Here is a 14,682-nt window from a genome sequence, read left to right as displayed (position 1 = left end):
TGGCCATGTGGTGGATGTTGGTTTTGGTCACCTAGCCACCATAAACACCATGACGTTATAAGATTCTCTCTTTCTCTCTCAGAGAGGCCAGTGGCAGAACACCAATCCACTTCAGTAGAAAAAACTCTGCAAGTGATCAAAGTAAGTTCTGGTGAGATATGGACTCTGACTGGGCAACCTGAGCATTACTTCTTGCAGCTGAATTTTGGGGAATTCCTGTGGAGAGATGAAAAATGTACTGAACCTGGCGGCAGAAGTCATACACTTCTGTCCTGTTTCTGCTTCTGAGTGGAGGTATAACCAGGGTGCATCTACTCCTGTCTCAGATGTGGTTCCCCAGAAGCAAATTCCTGGATGTACATTCAGATACAAGTGACCCACTGCTATAATGCTCCTTGGATAAGGCCAGAAAGGAGTTGGAGGAGCAGAACAGGAAAAGGGCAGAAGGCAAGTGAAGATGCAGTTTCAGGAGAAGTCCTGCCTCAGCCTGGACACCAGGAATTTGGGGAGTTAAATCTCACCTAAGAGTTTTCATGGAGGCAAAGCCCCCAAATTTTGTACCTTTATACGAGGTAGCTCTTAGCTGTCCTGGGCTGGGGTGGGAGGCTGGATGGTGGGGAACCTAAATAATCAGCCTCCTCAGGCTCTTTGTAAAAGGCAAGCGATGATGGTGATCTCTTAGGTAGCATCAGTAGGTGATTATAAGCTCTGTGCATCTAGGGTTACTTTTTAATTCTCCTGGGAATACTGTTTAAATTACAGCATGGCTATGTCGCTTAAACAGATGGAGAAAGAACGACAGTCTGGTCGAAAAGCAAAGGCGATACCATGAACTGGCCAGATCGCTGTTTATTAGCAGCTCTGAAGAGGCTTTGTCTCTCCTGGGGAAACCAAAGAGGGGATGCGTGTTACACGTGGGAAGGGACAGGCTGGGAAAGGGTCAAGACTTGAACAGTTGTTAGAAGACGGCACTTGGTCAACTGGATTGAAAGCCAATTATGGAATACTGAATGAAAATTACTCAGCCTTTGTGGCTGCGGTGGCACCTGTTCAGACCAACTGACAGTAGTGTATTTCTCCCTTGCCTGGAAGAGGGCAGACCCAGTTTCTTAAGAGTTAGTGGGTGGTTGGAAGATTTCAGCCACCATTCTCTATTGGCACATACCACACCTGCCTGTAAGCGTGAGGCCCTGTAGCCCTCGACACCAGCCTTCCAGTGAGCAGCCTTCCCATCCGCCTTCCATGCAGCCCAGGAGGCTGAGACTACTGAGGAAGCTTATTTGCATTTAATCCTTGTTCTTTCAGTCTGGGTCTCTGGGAGAAGGCTTTTTTTTTTTTTTTAAATCACCTATCTCCAACTTTAGAACTCGAAATTTAATTCCTAATCAAACAAAGATTCTGTGACTATGGACAAGTCACTTCACTGAGCTTCAGTTTTCGTATGTGTTAGAGACGATAACATAGTGTCTATCCTGTACACTTGTTGTGAGGATTAATTGAAATTTTGTCTATACACCACTTAGAACAATGCTTTGTCAATATTGTCATCGCAGGTGGGGTGGTGTTTTAGGTCAAGACTTACTGGGAGATATCTCCCACAGATGTCTGCAAGAATAAACACAAAAGCAAAAGAACACATTATTTATTGCAAGTTGATGAATTATTTTACTTGCTCTAAAATGTATCTCTACTTAATACATTCTAAGCTGCTTCTTAATGAATATCTTGTATGTCTATTCCCCTTAAATCAGCTGATCAAGATAAAACCACAAAGTAAAACAAATAACTTCTGTAAAGTAGCATGGAAACCATAAAGTCAACATTGCAGTTGTTACACTGAATAGAAACAGACTGAATCCCTTTATTAACAGACAGAGATGATCTCTTTAGGTTAAGAAACAAAACCCAATTACAAAGTATTTACAAGAAAGAAACAACTCAGAGTGATAAGGCAAATTTGCAAATAAAAGAACAAAGATACCCGGCACATGCAAATAAGAAGAAAGAGCAAGTCCCACTGTTAATGTCGGATAAGTTAAAAGGCATAAACAGGATAAGAAGAGATCCACGTGACGTTGAGGTGCAGTTTATGACCACGTCTAGCAAAAACCCTATGTGCACCAAAACATACAGAAGCTAAATATGAAAAGCAAAATAAATTAAAATAAGAAAATATTGAAACATAATTATGAATACCAACATCTAACAATATAACCTCAAAATACAGTGCAGCAGCTGTGGGGAGAAATAGGTGAGTCAACTGATGTAGTTTTAGACTTTTAACATGGTCTTCCTACAATGAGGTAGCAAAAAAACAGCCAAGATACAGAAGCCTAGAATAGTGCAGTTACGTGCTCAAGCTGTTAGTTTTACGTAGAACTTTCAGCAACACTGAATACAGAGTGCACTCATAGAATGTTTACAAAACCTGGCCATGTACAAGGGGAGCCTCAATATGTACCAAGGGATAAGTAGTGATGATAAAATGAGCATGATAATTATCAGTTAAGTGCTTAGAATGTGAGAAGCACAATTCTCAGCAACTTGGATCCTCAGTAAAACCTATGAAATAGGTCCATTATTATTTCTGTTTTACAAACGAAGAAACTAAGGCACAGACAAATAACTAATTTGTCAAGTTCACTCAACTGTGCAATTGTTCTTACCCATTATGCCATATTTATAACATCATGCTAATGAATTTGATAATCTGAATAAAATGAAGACATTTCTAGGGGGAAGAAAATGCCAAAACTGGCACAAGAAGAAATAGAGAACATAAACAAACCACTAGATATTAAAGAAATGCAACTGTTAATAAGTGTCATACACACTGTATTCTTCCACTATTAATATATAATCCTTGGGTTAGACATAAAGTCCTAAGGGACATTGAAAAACATTTAGAACTAGAGAAAACTCAACAAACCACATGTCAACATTTATGGAACATAGCCAAAGTAATGCTTATAGGGAAATGTGTAGCTTTAAAATAATTACTGGGAAACAAGAAGGGTTGGGAACCAATGTGGTAAGCATTTAACTTAAAACTTTGGAAAAGGATGAAGAGGGCAAAGAAAAGAACACAAAGAAGAGAAAATGTGTAGCAGTTAGGATTTGATCAGAAAAACACTGCAACTGAGCGACATAAAATGAGACCTTATAGAATTGTGGGAGAAGTTGGGAGAATAAATGTCTAAAAGAGGAAGAATGGAGGACCAGAGAGAAGCCTAATAACCAAGTACCATGGAGAGGAGCTGGTGAAGTCTGTGAAAGGCTATTGCTTATATCGGATGGTGAGGCTTGTTGTGAGGATTAAATGAGTTGGGATATATACAAAGGGCTGAGGACAGAACCTGGCCATACAAATTATGGCATGTGTTATTCTAATTTTATGCATAATAACAATAATTAGTCAGAAGTAGTTGGGGAAAATATGCTACTGTAACAACTCTCTTACAACCAAGATTAGAAAGTACCTAGAAATAAATTTAATAAGAAAAGTACTTGGGAGTGAGGCTATAAAATTTTGCTCAAGAACATAAATTACGATTTAAACCAGGTATCTGTAAACTTTTCCTACAAAGGTCTAAATAGTAAATATTTGGGGCTTTGGGTGCAGATGGTCTCCATAGTAACGGTTCAACTCTGCCACTGCTCAACTACAGCTGTAGCATAAGAGCAGGTGTGGACAACACAGAAATGAAGGAACATGGCCGGATTTGGCCAATGGATGGGCTATAGTTTTCTGACCCTTAATTTTTAAAAAAAATTGAAATTACATACTATATCCTTGGGTGGAAAAATGTAACACATACAAATGTCCATTTCTCCAAGATAATGAATGAAAGGAATATTTTGGAAAGATAACTGCATAGGAATAGCTTTAAAAAGATTAGTGCAACTAAAGAGAAAGCCTAGAAAAAGTTTTTCTTTTTCTCGCTCCCCTACCCCCTTTCTCTCTCTCCTTACCCATTTAGAGGAAAACTAAGGTCAAATCTTCTTTACTCATAGAAATATGTAATTTTCAAAGTAATTCAAAACTCTTGGAAGAACATTGTGGAGAGCATATGTAATATCTAGGTTTGGTGAGACAAGTTTTCATTTATAGATAGAAAACCTAAAAGCCATAAAAGGAAAAGCTGATTTTTTATTACATAATAATTGAGTGTTTTTATATAGTAAGAGATACCATAAACAAGATCAAAGGTAAACAAGAAAGTGAGAAAGAATACTTAAAATATACACAGTTCTTTTGTGTTGACACTGAAATGCCAAAAACACAACAAAAAGGGGAAAAACTATTCAGAAAAATGCCAATTCAAAGGGCTCATAACGATTCGAACGTGCACTCTGCCACAGTGGCAGCACCATCTCCTGCACTGGATAGGTAACATGGGATGTAGATGGCAGCAGTGTTTGTGACAGAGGGCAAGACGGACAAAAGCAACCACTTCTCACCTGAGAGTGTTTGAATGTATCGTGACAACTAAACCATCAGTAGTACGTGAAAATTAAACAGAATGAGGTACAGTTTCTAGTTTAACTGGAGGGATTTCTCAATGCACAGAGCAAAGCAAGACGTAGAGGAGTTGTATACAGTGCGGTCTCCTCTTGTTATAAACAGTGGGCCTCCCCGAATCTTACGTGCACAAGTGTGTATATTTATATATCAATTTTAGGAGCACACAAAACTAAAGAACATCGATTACCTGATGAGATGGGGATGCGGGGGTGGGAGGTGGAAGGGAACACGGTGCACGCACCCACACGCGCGGTTTGTAAGGAAAAAAGTGCTCATGATTTTAAAAATCTCACTTATGTAAAATTTTATTTATATATCCATGGGTGGCATTAAAAATATTTAACAACCGGTATGGCACAGATACAGACCAGTCAGAACGGACGCTGGCTGCTGCACCGTACGGGGGTGCGCCCCCTGAATATTGGCCCTGTTACTCCCCTACATACTTGTGCCTTTATTTCTGTAGGATGGATTCCTGGGAGTTGGATTGCTGGGTGTATTTCTAATGTGTATTTCTAATTTGAAAAGAGATGGCCAGCTTGCAGTCCAAAAAAGACTATAGTGATTCACATTTCTTCTGTTGGTGTATACGCGTGCTTTCCCCCAGCACCCCAACAGCAGTGGGGAACATATCAATCACTGAGCAGGGAAATAGTCTGAGATAGGCAAGTATTCTGTCTCTCAGCTGGAAGCCTCAGCTGTTGAAAAGAGTGAAAGGAGCTTGTGGTTTTAAGGAAGGTCTCTGACATGCTAATCTTCAACTCCGAATACTCTGTGCCCAAGGTAGAATGTCTCCCAGCTGCTCCTGCCTTCCCCCATGTTAATCCCCACCCGCTCCAGTTTAGGACTTGTCCCTTCTTCCTAGGCTGAGGTGATAATTTTATTGCAACGGATGTGCCTATCTTTGAGATGTGGTGCCATTTAAAGCTTTTATCACTAAACCCAGAGGATATGGTTCCCTCAGCAAATGGACACTGTGATAACTGACTACTATTTTTAAGAAACCAAAGTTCAAGTCAGAAAACTCTAATGATATGGGCATTACTGTGGTAATGCACACTTGTCTTGCATAACGTTGTGTGGAAATGGTGAAGAAGTGAGTGACGAGTTCCCCCTTATGGAATGTAAATGTTCGTAATTCTTTGGTTAGGGCGTTTGGCCCTCTGAGCGTGCAGAGGGCTTCAAGGTAGAGAGGGAGAGGGAAAACTTAAATAGAAAATTTTCAGCATGGTTGATGGGATGGATGGTGATATAATTTATAAAGAATAATGATGGAGAGTGTTTTTTTTTTAAAAAAGGGCAATTAAATTCAGTTTTGAACATTGAATTTCATTCAATCACGATTTTTATTGAGAGTTCACTGTATTCTGGGTGCTGAGGATACAGGGATAAATGATACCATCTGAAACCCTGAAGATACTCTTAAGTCTAGAGCTCCGAATAGACAATTAAAACCTGTGGTGTACATTTTAGTTAAAATGTGAATTCCAGGATGCCAGAGGAGAAGAGAAAAAAGATACCTAGTTCTAGCTAAGGGCTCCTGTGGGAGCCTTTCTGGTAACGGTGATACCCAAGCTTAGGCTGGGAAGAGTGTGAGTCCAGTGTGTGTAAGAAAAGGGCAGTCGGGATGGTGAACAGCATGGACAAAGGTTGGACGGCAGGGCCAGTGAAACAGGTGTGGGAAAGGACCAGGGACATGTGAGTGAACATGGGCAGCAAAAAGAAACAGGTTGAAAAGTAGGATCATGAAAGACCTTTCAAGCCATGCAGAGGAATTCATATCTTATCCTGTGGTTGAGGCAGTGGATCATCGGTAAAGTAGGTGAGTGATGACCCAGTTTGTATTAAAAATAGAATCATGGACCTTTGAAAAGGAGAGGTGGTAGGACTGGTGACAGGAGGCCGCATCCAGTAGGGATTGCAAGCATCTCAGCAAGATGTGATGCAATGCTAAGGCAAGATGGACCAGACCGCAGGGACACGGGATGAGTCTCCTCTTTGCATCAGGTGTTCTCATGACAACTCTGATTGTGCCAGACCATCCACTGCCCTGTCTAACCTCTGTTTGGCTCTTCTCTTCCCATTTCCCACAAGCTTCTATGGTGCAAAGCCCATTTTTGTTAAATATTGGAGTCAGCAATCAATTTGTCATTGAATGATGAATAAGTCTCAGGCTCATTTTAAGAGAAACTTTTAAAAATTGGTGGTGGTTCAGGTAAGGTTACTTATTTAAAGCATAATTTTTGGCTGTACAAGGGTGTCGTTTATACCTCATAGCTGGCCACCTGCTTTGCCTGCTTATGAAACCAGCTTTGTGCAGCGTGTAGAATGGTCAGAGGTGAACAAGTGAGATTTTTCTCCCCCACCTTTGACAGAGTCTCTTTTTCTTTGGTAACAAGGAACCCAAAGCAACTCTGGCTAACTTAAGCGAAAGTTAAGAAGTTGGGAAAGAGGCAGGGTGAATTTCTTGGACAGATAACATGAGATTTCACAGAATCAAAGGAGAAAGTGAGCAACTAGGCTGGAGAAGTGGCTCCAGCGACCTTTGAGTCAGGAACTGGTCAACTGTCCTTCTGGGACACGGCCCTAGAGGGGACAGTCCTCCCAATTTAGATTCTTATTGGGGAAGCACTTGATTGGTTTGGTTTGCTCAACATACCCGTCCATCAGGGAAGGCAGAGTAAAGGTGAGGGGTTTAATCTCTAGGAAAGTGGACTCTGGCACCAGAAAAGGATGCCAGGCAGGCAAATGCAGCAGATATCCACTATAGCATTGTCTTGCTAATTTATAAATCGAGGGAACCAGGAGATTTTAAGCCCTCCTCTTCCTTTAAACTTTGGAGTTTGAGTTTGTGAGTTAAATATGGCTCAGTACCCTTGTAAGCTTTTACAAGTCTATGGATACCTCTTATCGTGTATTCCCTTAGTCAGTGAGACAATCTCATGGTTAGATGTTTCGCTGATGGGGTCTGAATAGAACCACCAGTATTTGCATGCTGAGTATTTACAACTGGCTTATAGCAATGGAAAGGCTAGTGTTTAAGAATAAAGCTCTGAAGGAAATCCTCATAAAGATAATAGAAAGATACAAGTTTCATAGCTTCTCTGCAGCAGAAGGCTATTCTGGGAAATTACCTTTAAAATATGTGGAATCTTTAGTTTTAGGGATTTCTACTTTCCTTCCCATTCAAGACCAAAAATGTAATATTGTTAAAATACAGTTTTTCCATCTCTGATCAGATAAAATGTTGACCAAGAAGCCACTTAATCAGTCCACGCGTCAGTGGCGTGACAACCGCACTAGGGACATTTCCAGAGACTCTCTAACAGTGTTCCTTGTGGACTCCAAGCAGCCAGGGCCTCAGGCTTGCTGAAGCCCTGACAGCAGCTTTACTTGCCTTTTTACAGTAACAACAGGTGCTTGGCACCAGCGGATGTTTGCCACCGTAAGTTTCTTTCTACTCAAGACCATAGATGCATTCTGGCTCTGCTCCGGCCTCAAGGGGAATCTTTTCCTTATTCGCTAGAGAGGGGCAGAATCCTAGTGATTTGAGCTCTGACTTTGATCTGGGAAATTTTGAGGAAAAACGGAGCATGTGCCTTTGATGTTGAACTTTCCTTTTCACTTGTATGGGACTCAGTACAGTCTTCTGTTATTTTCCCTGTCATGATTTTTGACCTGCTTCTGACAAAGAGGGAAAATAAACTAACCCGCGTAAGAAAACTAGTGTCAGCATTAGAAAACTATGTGTAAGAGCAAATGGAAAACCAACATCCACGAGTCATAAAAATTAATGGCCGGGTGTGGCACACAGCTGCCCAACTGTCAGGAGAAAGCTAGATTGTGAATTGCTGGGGAATTAACGATTGTAAGAGGAGGAGAGTAATAGTGATTTGAGCTGTAACACCAGTGGGGAGGGGGGGATGGGAGGAATATTTAAGCATTTGCCTTAGAGTCAGTGGCTTTCTTTGATACCTAGGTTTTTTTTTTTAACCACAGAAGTACCCATCCAATGATGATGAAAGTGGTTACGACAATAGCTGCTGGTGAGATAGGGAAACTGGAGTGTTCTGAGGAAAAGAGATGTATATTTCAGGCATCTTGAAGTGCTCTAAGGGGATCTCATTAGAGGCCCTTGGACAGGAAATCAGAATTTTATTCAGTTGTGAACACTGGATTCAACTTAAATGATGTAAATCAAAGGTAATAAAGAGTGAAACAAGGAAAGCTGAAAGGAAGTGACTTCTCAGACATCGTATGTTACTTCTGCTCATTTACATTGGCCAGACAAGTCACATGACCCAGCACACCATCAGTGGTAAGCCCATCCTACCAATATGGCTTGGTGGAGAGATGTAGCAAGTAGTTTGAACAAATAATGGAACCTATGCTATTACTGATGCGATTTCTTTCATTATCATAGATTTTCCATTTACTTCTTTTTAAATTTTCTTCCAGGTTTATTGAGATATAATAGACATATAACATGGTGTAAGCTTAAGGTGTACAAAATAAATGATTTTGTATATATATATAGTGAAATATTTACCACAGTAAGGTTACTTAACACATCCTTTACCTCACATAATTACTATTTTGTTGTTGTTATGTTGAGAAAATTAAAGCTTCACTCTCACAGCAGCTTTTGAGCATACAGTACTGTTTGTTAATTGTGGTTACTATGCTGAGCTTTAGATCCTCAGAAACTTATTCATCTTAAAATTGAAAGTTTGTACTCTTTGACAGTCATCTCCCCATTTGCCCCACCTCTCAGCCTCTGGCAACCACCATTCTGCTCTTTGTTTCTGTGAGTTCAATGCTTTTAAATTCCACATAAAAGTGAGATCTTACAGTGTTTGTCTTTCTCTATTGTATTTCAAGTAAATAGATGAGGGATGGCCCTCAAGGTCCATCCATGTTGCCACATGGCAGATTTCCTACTTTTTAATGACTGAATAATATTCCATTGTATATGCATATACCACATCTTCTTTATTCTTGTTACTATGTTTTGGCTATTGTGCATAATGCTGCATGAACATGAGTGAAAATAATCTGAGATCCTTTTTTTCATTTCCTTTGGATATATACCCAAAAGTAGGATTATTGGATCCTATAGTAGTTCTATTTCTTATTTTTTGAGGAACCGCCATATTGTTTTTCATGGTGGCTGTACCTGTTTACATTCTTACTAACAGTTCCCCAGGATTCCCTTTTCTTCACATCCTTGCCAGCATTTGTTATCTCATGTGCTTGAGAATAGCCATTCTAGCAGGTCTGATGTGGTATCTCATTGTGGCTTTGATCTGCATTTTCCTGATGGTTAGTGATGTTGAGCACCTGTTCATGTACTTGTTGGCCATTTGTACATCTTCTTTGGATAAATGTCCTCTGCCTGTTTTCTAATCTGATTGTTTTGCTATTGAGTCATATATTGACCCTGCCTTTCTGGGTGTTTTGCAATAGAAAATTTTTCTTTAGGATATCTTAATCACCATATTGTTGGAAAAGGAATTGCTACCAGGTTTTTTTTAAATAGAAAGTGTGTCAGTGCTTCTCAACTTCATGCTACCTTTTTTTCCTGAGTGTATACATCCTTTAAATACCTCTATTCCAGCTGCATTTACTGGATCTTTGAGAAAATAGACTTGACACCTCCTACCAACCTTTCCTAAACACTTAAGCAAACAGGAGTATGTACATATATTTGTTCAGTTATGAAAATATCTATACATATTTCTAGTTTTAGTATGAACGTATATTTTAGCATCACCATATAAACTGTGATATAAACTTTATTTTTCCAAATGAGTCATACTGGAATGATACCAAAGTCTGAACTGCAAAATTCTTAAAAAGTTATTTCTATAAATTAAGTCATGTATGCTCTTCTTTTCCAGTTTGCCTGTTAACAACTATTCTACTTTGAATGCATTTGGAGGAGCAAAATATAAGTTATTTTTGTTGCCATTTGCAAATCCTGGCAATAATTTCTCAAGTCCCAACTTTATATGAAACTTTTAAGATGAAATTTGAATAATGTGAACCCCAAGTATAGCAATTCATATTGTTAAAAAAGTCTAGAGTCAAATGTACATGCTGAGTTTATCAGTAAGTGGCTGCAGGACTCTTTAACAGTGGAATTTCCTGGTTTTCTTTATGACTTTACAAGATCAAGCTTGACCTTTAAGAGTTTCACCACGGTGTAAGCTTTATAAACAGTCAATCACTAGCAGGTACCTCAACATTTGGGAGCTCAAACACAGGTTTTGATGACTGGATAGTAACAATAGCTACGATTGTAGTTACCAGTTATTGAGTGGACGCTTCATGTTAATAACTCAGTGTGTGGTCTTGCTTATCTTTTCTGTAACCCTGCAGATGAAGAAAGGGAGGTTCAGGAAGGATAACTTGCTGCCTTTCCTTCAGAACTTCTTTTTTTCTAAAATTAATTGGCTAAAATTTTGGGAGCTATATGCACTTGACAGTCTCTCAGGGTAATGTTGATGTGCTTTTCTAATCCTGCAGGTTTGAAGGATAACTGAAGTTTGCAGGCGGCTGGTTGGCTCAGGATGGATTAACTCTGGAGGTTTATGTAAGTAAGGCTCATAAACAGTGGAAACTGACCATGTGGTCATGGTTGGATAGTCACTCAAGCTCATCTATTGTTTTCCTTTAAAACTAATATGACTGGGAGTTTTACTGTCTATATGCCAAATTTGTACCAAGAAGATTGAAGTTTTATGATTGCTGCATACCATAGGGTGTTAGGATTATCTTGGAAAATTAAAATATAGACATACATTTCTTCCTGAGGGCATTGTCAATATTTGTTTGTATATATATTTATTTAGAAAAACTCCATAGGTAATTTTGATGTAGGTAGTCAGATGGCCGACATTAATCATCTAGCATCCGTTATTTCATGCTTTTATGACTAGGTGGGTTACAGGACAGAATCTCTTCATTGTCAACTTTAGGTGTAGAAAGGAAACAAATTCCACTTGGCTCGAATATGGAGTGGAATTTTATTGTCTGATCTAAAGAACACAAGCTTATGAAAAATGATATTAACTCCTAGTCAATTAATAGTTCTGATTTTCCCTACTGCTTGCAAAAATACATTAGAGAAACAGAAGTTTTAACTTCTTTCTAAGTATATGTATATGTATATATATGTGTGCATGTTTATACATACTATTTTTCGGTTTGTCAGTTAAATAAGGTGTGATCATTAGATAATAAGATTCAATAGCTAAGTTGAAAAATATTTTAAAGTTTTGCTTTATAGTTGTATCCCACACGAGTGACATGTATATTTTTTTATCCATGTCTTTTAGAAGTTATTTTGTGAAAAGTGACCACAATGGCTGCCCTGATGAGAAAAAAAAGATTGTATGATTCTCAGGCAGTTGATGCTAAAGCTTCCTCCATTTCTAGAATGTTCACAGAAATATAGGGCCATTACAGTGTCAGTATTTTTTATTTTTGCACATCCTTGTTGGTTTGCTTTTTTAGAAGACAGTCACATCAAGAACTGATACCCTCTGACAGGTCCTATTAATACACGTTGCATTCTTGCCACGTTGAGGTGTGGTCTTTCACTCCTCCAATATCATGCAAACTTGATTGCATGCAAAGTGGTACTATGTTCCCCAGTATATGGTATTATTGCTTTTCATTCAAGTTTGAATTAGGGAAACATGCTCTGTCCTAACAGGGAAGCCTTTAGCATTGACACACTGTATTCTTTGCCCCAATGTGTCAGTGAACACATTTTTATAATTAGTGCCTGAAATACCATGGGTGAAAAACCTGTCTCCTTTATTGTAGTAAGCCTTAATTGGACCACTCTTTGCTTCGTGACCAAAAATGGTCCATACTAGTGAAGGTGAGAATTGCAAATATTATGTTAGCAGTGGGAATCATTGCACATGGGTTCCATCTGGCACATATACATCTGTTGGACACTTCTGAGATTCCTGTACAAAACTCCTCCAGATCATATTCATTTTTCTTCTTTCTGAAAATGTGTATATCAGCAAGAAAACTGCATGCCTACCGCAAAGTCCTAAAGTACAGTTCATCTGGCTTTTTTACAGTCTGACAGTAAGCATCCTTTTCACTTTCTTTTGTTGAGCCACAGTCACCCTCCTCCACTTTTCCCATCAATTTGTTACCTCACTGTTCTTGTATGGCATTGGCCATGGGTATATTATTAAAACAGTCAGAAGCACGTGAATACTCAATTAAAATAGTCATCATAACAAGCAGATGAGTCTGATCTACCTGTAATACATGTCTCTGGATTACAAATACAGTATTGCTTGTCAAGTCTCAGAACAGGGAATGACCTATTTCAGGAGTGACAAAAACAGCTTCCATGACCAACGTACTCTGAGGGGCTGCAGTTGCTTAAAAAAAAGATTTCTCCTACAGATAGAGTCCATACTGGCTAATTTCAAAGAATTATCATAAGCATAATATGCAAAAAAAATGTATAAGGTCATAATGAGCCTTAGGAAATGAGTGTTTTACTTGCCAGTCACAGAACGCTGTGAAAAGTCCTTAATTCTTGTGTGTCAACATTTATATTGGATTTGATTCTGTCTATATTTCCACAGTAGCCAATGTAAATAACAGCATTTAGTGGCTCATATAAAGTACCTAAAAAGTTAGCAATAATCAGTGTTTCTCTCAACACTCAGTTTAATCTGTATTTGTACTTAACTGTCTATCACTACCCCCAGTAACAAATACTTTTTTAGAATGAGTATGTTAAAATCAGGAGTTGTGTCCTTAATCTCTTCATTCAAAAATCTTCCAAGTCTACCTGTCTATATCATTATTGGTTAAGTCAACAGCATCTTTTTAAATTGGGCCCCTTCTTAGGAAAGGCTGAACGATGCGGAAGACTGCTACCAAGATCATCAAAGCAGGTGCAGAAAGCATCCAAGGACTTCAAAATACATGCCACAAAACCTTGGCAGTTGCAGCCAGAGCAAGCTGCTGACTTGCAAAGTGGCCCACTCCTGGGTAGGGCAGGTCAGTGCCCGGGTGGGTGGAGCTAGAGTGGCTGGGGAGGGGTGGCTGGTCAGGCTCCAACCTTGCAGGGGCGGCAGTGGGAGGGGCACTCTCCTGGGCGGGGTCTAGCCTGTGCTAGACCACAGTTGCCACACCCTCCCTGAAGCTACACCTGAGAAGAAGGTTAAGAGCTCCCTTTTCACGGAGCTCACATTCTGCAGGAGGACCGAGGGATGAATTAATTTATTTCTTTATTATAGTCAAGAAGAATCTTGGGATGCTGGAAGCATGCGTAGCATGGGGCGAAAGCTGGATGGTAATTAGGGAGGCTGTCTTGAGCAGATAATGCTAGAGCTGAGCTCTGAAGGGTGTATGCAGAATAATCAGACAGCTGAAGGAGCTGGAGAGGAAGATCTCAAGGCAAGAGACACAGCAAGTGCAAAAGTCCTAGGGCTAGAGAGGAGGGCACTTCAGAGGAACTGAAAGGCAGCCAGAGAGCAGAAAACACCTTGACGCTAATCGGCAAGAAGTTGCTCTGCTTGATACATATAGATAATTGTTTTGTCACTTTCAGATTTGTTGAAATATCTCCTTCGCAGCCTTCATTCCTTTTGCCTCCTTTTTTTTTTCGTAATTAAGAAAATATTTCCTGTTTTCTTTTATTACATTGAATGGAACCTAAATAGTCATTTAAGTTTAGACTTAAAATGTGAGTCTCAAATAATATTTTTGTGAACTCTGACAAAATATAATGGAAAATTTTCCAATTAAGGATTCAGAACTATCAAACCTCTTGACCATCTTTTGTGTGGATATGATTAGGTTTAGGCAGATATAATTTTTTAAAAAAATAGATATTCCCATATGAAATTCAGTTTGGTAAGATAACTTTTAGAAATAAATTTTATCTGTGTTTCCCAAGATGATAATGTTACAGGTCAAGTTAAAAGAAAGGAATGGTAACACAAATGATGGGGAGGTGAAACCTTGACTTCTGAATGCTTACCTAGGAGATGACACCTTTCCACTGTTCTTAATAAATTACAAAATTGAAGTCATAGACATGCTGCCTATTTGCAGCCTTGTAATAAGTCTTCCAGAGGAAGCTGGGCTGATGTCAGGGAATTGTCATT

This window comes from Camelus bactrianus, chromosome 9 (assembly GCF_048773025.1).
Source record: "Camelus bactrianus isolate YW-2024 breed Bactrian camel chromosome 9, ASM4877302v1, whole genome shotgun sequence".
NCBI classification, from domain to species: domain Eukaryota; kingdom Metazoa; phylum Chordata; class Mammalia; order Artiodactyla; family Camelidae; genus Camelus; species Camelus bactrianus.
This window is presented reverse-complemented; position numbering follows the sequence as displayed.